At 42.6% G+C, this 7,564-nt stretch overlaps 1 pseudogene across 1 annotated transcript; it reads right to left on the bottom strand.

The window, feature by feature from the left end:
* Nucleotides 1-1,401: 1,401 nt before the first annotated feature.
* LOC138844551 (calponin-3 pseudogene) lies at nt 1,402-4,821 on the bottom strand (annotated as a pseudogene). Its single transcript, XR_016216227.1, has one exon. The product of XR_016216227.1 is annotated as a calponin-3 pseudogene (transcript).
* Between the last annotated feature and the right edge of the window lie 2,743 nt (nt 4,822-7,564).

Below are 7,564 nucleotides of genomic sequence, written 5' to 3'. Positions count from 1 at the left end.
GCTAATCTGAGGGAGGGAGGAGGGAAGACACAGAGAGAGAGAGACAGAGTATTTCTGTCTGTTGGTTCACTCTCCAAATGGCCTCAATGGCAAGGGCTGGACCAGGCCAAGGCTAGGAGCCAGGAACTTTATCGTTTTCCCACGTACTTGGGTCATCTTCTTCCACCTTCCCCAGGAACATTAGCAGGAAGCTGGATCAGAACAGAACATCTGGGACTCGACCTAGCACTCTGACATGGGATGCTGGCACCATAGGTGATGCCATGAACGTATGTTCTCCTATTTTTTCAATTAATTTCTTTAGTTGCACACATGTCTGCCTAGCAGGAGACTGAATTTTCTGTACTCCTTCTGTTGGATTCACCCCTATGACTACTTTCTAGGCAATAAAATGTGAACAGAAATGGTATAAGAAGTTTCTTCTCAACACTTTTCACCCCTCTTCTTGGCTGAAGTGTGAACTTGAAGGGAGGAGCTAGATTAGTCATCCAGGGGCGTTATAAGAGAACTGTCTATTGAGGATGGCATCGTATCAATTGAAAATAAACCCATCAGAATTCTGTTCAATGTGAGGATGCCATAGTAGCTCTGGGCTGTCCAATGTTTTGCCTAAAAAATAAGATAAGCTTCTATTTTATTTCAACCTCCATGAATTTGTTCTTTTTGTTGCAATAGTAACCAGATATCCTTACCAATTAAAAGGATAAAAGACACAAGAGGATTGGTTAATCTTCAAAAATGGTGATATCTTGAGTAATAGTATGCTATACTATGTATTTTAATACAGTTAGGGCAAATGATATTTGTAGTTTTCCATCTTAATTTTTTCCTGAAATGTTTTACTGTTCCAGATCAGCTTTAGAATCCTTTTGTCAAGTTCTTGTTGTATTTAACTTGAAGTATGAATTACGTAGAGGTGAGTTCAGGATATAAATTATACTTCTCTATTAAGAAAAAGGATACATAATTACATTTATTTAAATCTCATTGCAAATATATTAGAAATATAAATTTTTCCTGTTCTTTATTAGGGAAAGTTACTTCTGACCAATTTCCAAGATGTTTTCTGGGATATAACTAAAAGCACTCAATTTGCATATGTTTGTCTTATGTCCATGATCTACCCAACATACTTTTTTTTTCCCAATTAATTGTTTCAACAATCCAACAGAATAATTTATTTACAAATTTATTTGATATTTTGTTTCCTTTCATTCCTGATATTTAAGAGTTGTTTTATGATCTTTTTAAAGATTTATTTATTTATTTTAAAGTCAGAGTACAGACAGAGAGGGAGAGACAGAGAGAGAGAACTTCCATCTACTGGCTCACTCCCCAGATGGACACAATGGCCAGGACTGAACCAAGCCTAAGCTAGAAGCCAGGAGCTTCATCTGGATCTTTTTTTTTTTTTAATGTTCAAAAAAAATATTTATTTATAAAAAATACAATGGGATAAGTTTATGCTGAGAAATGCAGCAATAAATACAGCTGAAGAAAACAGAGCAACTCTACATTGATACATTGGCACAAACAGGAAGAGCACGCACCACCAAAGGCCCGGAAGGCGGCAGGCCACGTCTGTGCACGCTCCTTCAGCAACACGCTCTGAAAAGCTCTTGTCAGCTTGGGTAAGAGAATGAGTACACATATAATCACAGGTGCACACTGATCAGGACTTTATTTAAAAATTAGCAAACAATACTGTAGAAACATTGATATGTAAATTTCTAAAATGCTGCATATCTTAGATTTAGTTGGCAAAAACCACAATTAGCAAGAAGCATGAGTTTAGTCTTCCGTGTAGAAACCAGATACACTGAACTGTAAAAAAAGAAAAAGAGAGTTCCTACTGTTTGAAAATACCGATTTAAGATTGTAAAAATGCATAGATCTTTTTTTTTTTTCTTTCTTTTTTTTTTTTTGACAGGCAGAGTAGACAGTGAGAGAGAGAGACAGAGAGAAAGGTCTTCCTTTGCCGTTGGTTCACCCTCCAATGGCCGCCGCGGCTGGCGCGCTGCGGCCGGCGCACCGCGCTGATCCGATGGCAGGAGCCAGGAGCCAGGTGCTTTTCCTGGTCTCCCATGGGGTGCAGGGCCCAAGCACCTGGGCCATCCTCCACTGCACTCCCTGGCCACAGCAGAGGGCTGGCCTGGAAGAGGGGCAACCGGGACAGAATCCGGCGCCCCGACCGGGACTAGAACCCGGTGTGCTGGCGCCGCTAGGCGGAGGATTAGCCTATTGAGCCGCGGCGCCGGCAAATGCATAGATCTTTAATAAAAGAATTGGCTGTACAAGAGTACTCCCCTTTCACAGTATTCCTTTTTACTTCATGTGCGAGTTACTGGTTATGCTGTAGGATTTAACTGTTACAGCACTAAAAGGCAACTATTGAGGGAAGAGGCAGAGAAAGGAAAAAGGAATGTATGTAAGGCAATTTCTTTTTTAGGTATAATAAGCATAATAGTGTTTTAGGAAGACGAGATAAAAATTACTCAAGGCTAGCTTGGTTCTCACTGAACAGGAGCGATGGACTGAATACCGGGCTCCTCTGGGTGTCTCTAGTAATCAATGCCCTGGTCACCATACTGGTAATCCCTGCGGTAGTCATCCTGGTACTCGCCATGATACTCATCTGGGTATTCTGCCTGGGAATCGCTATCACTGATTTCCGACCCGTTTGTCCCTGTCCCTTGGCTTCCATTGTGAATGGCAGGCTCTGTCGGGGCGGCACGGTATTTGGGATCATACACCTGCCGCCCAAGCCCGTACACACTCATTCCTTTCTGGGAAGCAACTTTGTTGGTTCCCATCTGTAGAGAGATCGTCGAGTTGTCCACTGGCTGTAATGTTAGCTTCTGATCGTAGATGTCTCTTCTGGTACCCGGTGCCAACATCCCTGCCTGGCTGGCTCCTTTGTTGGTGCCCATCTGCAGACTAATTGTGGTCTGATCAAAAGGTTTGTCGGTTTGCATTTTGGGATCATAAAGATGCCTCCTGGTTCCATAGGCTGTCATTCCTGCCTGGCTGGCACACTTATTGGTTCCCATCTGCAAACCAATCACACTCTGGCCAGCTTTGAGTTTTCCTTCATCAAAACGTCTTGTTTGTTTTTCTGCATACTTTACTCCAATGTCAATGGTTGTATGGAACCCTTTTGTCTTAGCCAGCCCTGCCAGAGCCACCAATGTAGTCTGAACCTGGGTCATATTGCCATTCTCGAAAAGATCGTTTGCTTCGAATATGTCATGTGGCTTCATCCCGTAAGCCTGGATAGCTTTTATAAAGTTGCCAATATTCTCCAACTGAGGCCAGTTTAATGAGGACTCGTTCACCTTCTTCACTGAGCCTGGCTGCAGCTTGTTGATGAGTTCGCAGAGGATGATGCCGTCCTTTAGGCCCAGCTGGAAGTTGGTGCCGATGCTCATGCCCGTCACCTCTTCAATCCAGTTGCGAAGGTCTTCTTCTGCCTGATGGTCATACTTGGACGCAATCTTGTTCTTGACCTCGGCCGACAGCCCGTAGGAAGGGCCCTTGTTGAAGTGGGTCATGGTGGCTTGGAAGGCGAAAAGGGGCTGCGCTGGGGTCCCGGAGTCTGTCGCACTCGGCTTCCCCCTCCTGGCCCCGAGGAGTGGCCGCCGCTGGAGATGCTCGGAGCTCGCTCCTGGGGCGGCGCGAGAGACGCCCTTGACGCGACGGCGGGGCGCAGGCGGTGCCTGGGCGACTCGGTCCGGCTGGGTCCGACTGGGTCCGCAGAGCGTCGCGGTGCGCTCCGGAGCCCCGCTGGCCGCTTCGCTCGCTGCCCTCACCGCAGATCCGCACGCCTTCATCTGGATCTTTGACACATGTAGCAGGGGCCCACGTACATGGGCCACCCTTACTGCTCTTCCCAGACCAGTAGCAGGGAGCTGAATCACAAGTAGAGCAGCCAGGACCTGAAACGGCACCCACATGGGATGCTGGTTTGCAGGTAGCAGCTCTACCTGCTATGCCACAACACTGGCCCCGGTCTTTTTATTTTTATAATCAAGGATGTACCTTAAGTTTATCAAGATAGTCTTTTAAAAGTGTGGTCTATTAATATTTTTGCATTAATAAATGTAAAATATAACAGCTTCGACTGATCGTTATTAGGGGATGAATTGTGTTCTCTGATAAATATGTTGAAGTCCTAGCCCTTAGTACCTCAGAATGTGATTGTATTTGGAAATGGGCTCTTTGCAATTGTGATTCATTAAAGTGCGGTCATAAAGGAGTGGGGTTAGACCTTAATCTAATATGAAAAATATCATTAAAAGAAGATGGAAAGGAGAGAAAGGTGAAGAGCGCCATTTGATGAGACAGAGACGGGAGTTTCACAGCTGTCTGCAAGCAAAGGAACGTTAAGGATTGCCAGCAACAACAGAAGCTAAGAGAAAGGCAAGGAACAGATTTTCCTCCAGAGCTTTGAAGGAGCAAGGTCCTGGTGACGTTTTGATTTTGGACTCCTGGATTTTTTTTTTAATTTTTTTTTTTTTTTGACAGGCAGAGTGGACAGTGAGAGAGAGAGACAGAGAGAAAGGTCTTCCTTTGCCGTTGGTTCACCCTCCAATGGCCGCCGCGGCCAGCGCACCGCACTGATCCGAAGCCAGGAGCCAGGTGCTTATCCTGGTCTCCTATGGGGTGCAGGGCCCAAGCACCTGGGCCATCCTCCACTGCACTCCCGGGCCACAGCAGAGAGCTGGCCTGGAAGAGGGGCAACCGGGACAGAATCCGGCGCCCGGACCGGGACTAGAACCCATTGTGCCAGTGCCGCAGGCGGAGGATTAGCCTAGTGAGCCGCGGCGCCGGCCGGACTTCTGGATTCTTAAACTGTGAGACAATAAACTACTGCTGCTTAAAGCCACCACTCAGTTTGTGTCCCTTGTTAAGAGAATCTCAGGAGTCTCACATTGTCATCTTTGGATCGACTGACTTTCAAAATTTTGTATTATAAAAGATATATTATAGGTTATTTCTTCATGTGTTTCTAGAAAGTCAAAATATTTCTGTTAAAATATATTTGACATTACTGAAACTCATCTTTAATGTTACACACTGTGATTTATTTATTTCCATTATTCTAATATAAGCCTTCACATTTGTGTCATTTTTAAACACACAAAGATCTTTTGGCAAGTATATATTTCATTCCTTACCAACTCATTTCTCATAATCACTCTAGTTAGTCTATCCCAGGGTAGAAGAACTGAACTCCAATTGAACTGCAAGATTTTTGTTTTGGTCGGCATTACAAAATAGAAATCGGAAGTATGGATAGGCATAAACTATGGAAGACATTTTACGGTTTATGCTTTTGAAACACTTTAATGATATGCTTCATGAAAATCTGGTAAGAAACTGATAGAAGCACACAAATAATTTAAGTTCATTTCTGGTGCAAAATACTATAGGCTTTCAAAATAAATATAGTAACCACATATGTACTAATCAGAGAAAACTTTATGAAAGCAATGACATTTGATTTGTGTCTTATCTAATGAGTGGAATTTTTCCAGATAGAGAAAGGAAAATAATATATTCCAGGTGTGTAAACATTTGGGGAAAGAATGCTTTGTAGTTTGTAATAGAAAAGGGAAAAGCAGTTTGAGAGTAACAAGAGTGTGGTGGTTAATTTTATGTGTTAAACCACTTGTGTCACAGTGCCCAGATATTTGGATAAACACAACTCTGGATGTTTCTGTAAGGTGTTTTGGATCAAGTTAACATTTAAATCAATGCATTTGGAGTAAAGCACATTCCCTTCACAGGGTAACTGGATCTCTTGCAATCAGCTGAAAACCTGAATAGAGCAAATACACAAAAGTAGTTATTCCAAGAGATGGCTTTTGGCTTGAACTGCAACATTAACTCTTTCCCGGTTTTCCGCTTAATGGCCTTCAAACTTGTCCGAAAATATCAGCTATTCTTGGCTCTATGGATTGAATTGATTCCCCTAAAATTCTTATTTTCAAACCTTATCATAGTGTGACTATATGTGGAGATAGGGCTTTTAGAAGATGAAGTTAATGGAGATAATTAGAGTTTTTCTGTGTCTAACTACTTGCCTCTCATTTCCAACAAATTATATTACCTGTGTAAGGCACTAAGGTTTATTTTTCTTAACTCTTTGATATGTAGAGAATGACTCAATCATGCAATGATTCTTGATTTGGAATGATGACAAGCCTTAATTTTAACTTCAAGACTAAATTTGATTAGTTTCTAATATAATGATAGTTATTTGACTTCAGTGAGTTGGATGGGTGAGAATTGTTAAGAGAAGAAAGGCAGGAAGATCGGTTAGACATACAAGAGAAGGTCCAGGTAAGAGTTAATGCACATCTAAACAAAGTGCTGGCAAAGAAAATGGGAAAAAGTAAGAGGAGTGTTCTGAAGTTGAAGTAAAGGACTCTGACAAATTAATTGTGGGAGAAAAGGAAAGAGTAGGAGTTGGGTCGAGAATGTTTCTTGCTTATGTGACTTCATGCCTTTCACAAAAGCAATTCCTCCCGCCAGGAAGCTGTTTCTTTTCTTAAGTCTCTTTCTGCTGACAAAACTAACTTCAGGATCAAATTCAGTGGTCTTCTCTTCTGAGACAAGCCAGGGAGAGTTCAGAGATACCTTCTAACTTTTCAGGTTGGTTTCCTGTTAGACTCAAATGCATTTCCTTATCATACTGTTCTCCTCGTATCCACAGCACTCATTATTTAGCATGACATATCCAGGTAGTTGTATATTATTCCATAAGCCAAAACTCAAATTTTATTTAGTTTCTGTACTTTTTAAAATAGCTTGGTTTCATGAACAATATTAAACAAAGCAAGAAATTAAAATTATTGAATGTGTGGAAGAATGAGGCTATCATTAACATAAAAGAAGTGATTTACCAGTAAGGAATAATTTGATGGAAATTTTGACCTCAGTTTTTTTTTTTTTTTTTTTTTTTTTTAAGATTTATTTATTTACTTGGGAGTCAGACTTAGAGACAGAGTGGGGGAGAGACAGAGAGCGAGGTCCTCCATCTGATGATTCACTCCCCAGATGGCTGCAATGGCGGGGCCAATCTGAAGCCAGGAGCCAGGAGCTTCTTCTGGCTCTCCCACATGGATGCAGGGGCTCAAACACCTGGACCATTTTCTACTGCTTTTGCAGGCCATCAGCAGGAAGCTGGATCAGGGGCGGAGCAAGAGGAACTCAAATTGGTACCCATATGGGATGCCAGCACCTCAGGCAAATGCCTAATCTACTATGCCACAGTGCTGGCCCCAATCTCAGGGTTTTTTTTTTTTTTCAGATTTATTTATTTATTTGAAAATCAGAGTTATAGGCAGGGAGAAACAGAGACAGCTCTTCCATCCACTGATTCACTCCCCAGATGACTGCAATGGCCAGGTCTGAACCAAGCCTAAGTCATGGATGTGGATGTAGAAGACCAAACACTTGGGCCACGGACTGCTGCTTTCCCAGGCACATTAGCAGGGAGCAGGATCGGAAGTGGAGCAGCCAGGATTTGAAATGACACCCATAAATGATGCCGGCATCA

The sequence above is a fragment of the Oryctolagus cuniculus genome, chromosome 11, assembly GCF_051225735.1.
Source record: "Oryctolagus cuniculus isolate XC-2025 breed Fujian yellow rabbit chromosome 11, ASM5122573v1, whole genome shotgun sequence".
NCBI classification, from domain to species: domain Eukaryota; kingdom Metazoa; phylum Chordata; class Mammalia; order Lagomorpha; family Leporidae; genus Oryctolagus; species Oryctolagus cuniculus.
The sequence above is the reverse complement of the archived record's forward strand: the minus strand, read 5'-3'. Positions and strand labels throughout refer to the sequence as shown.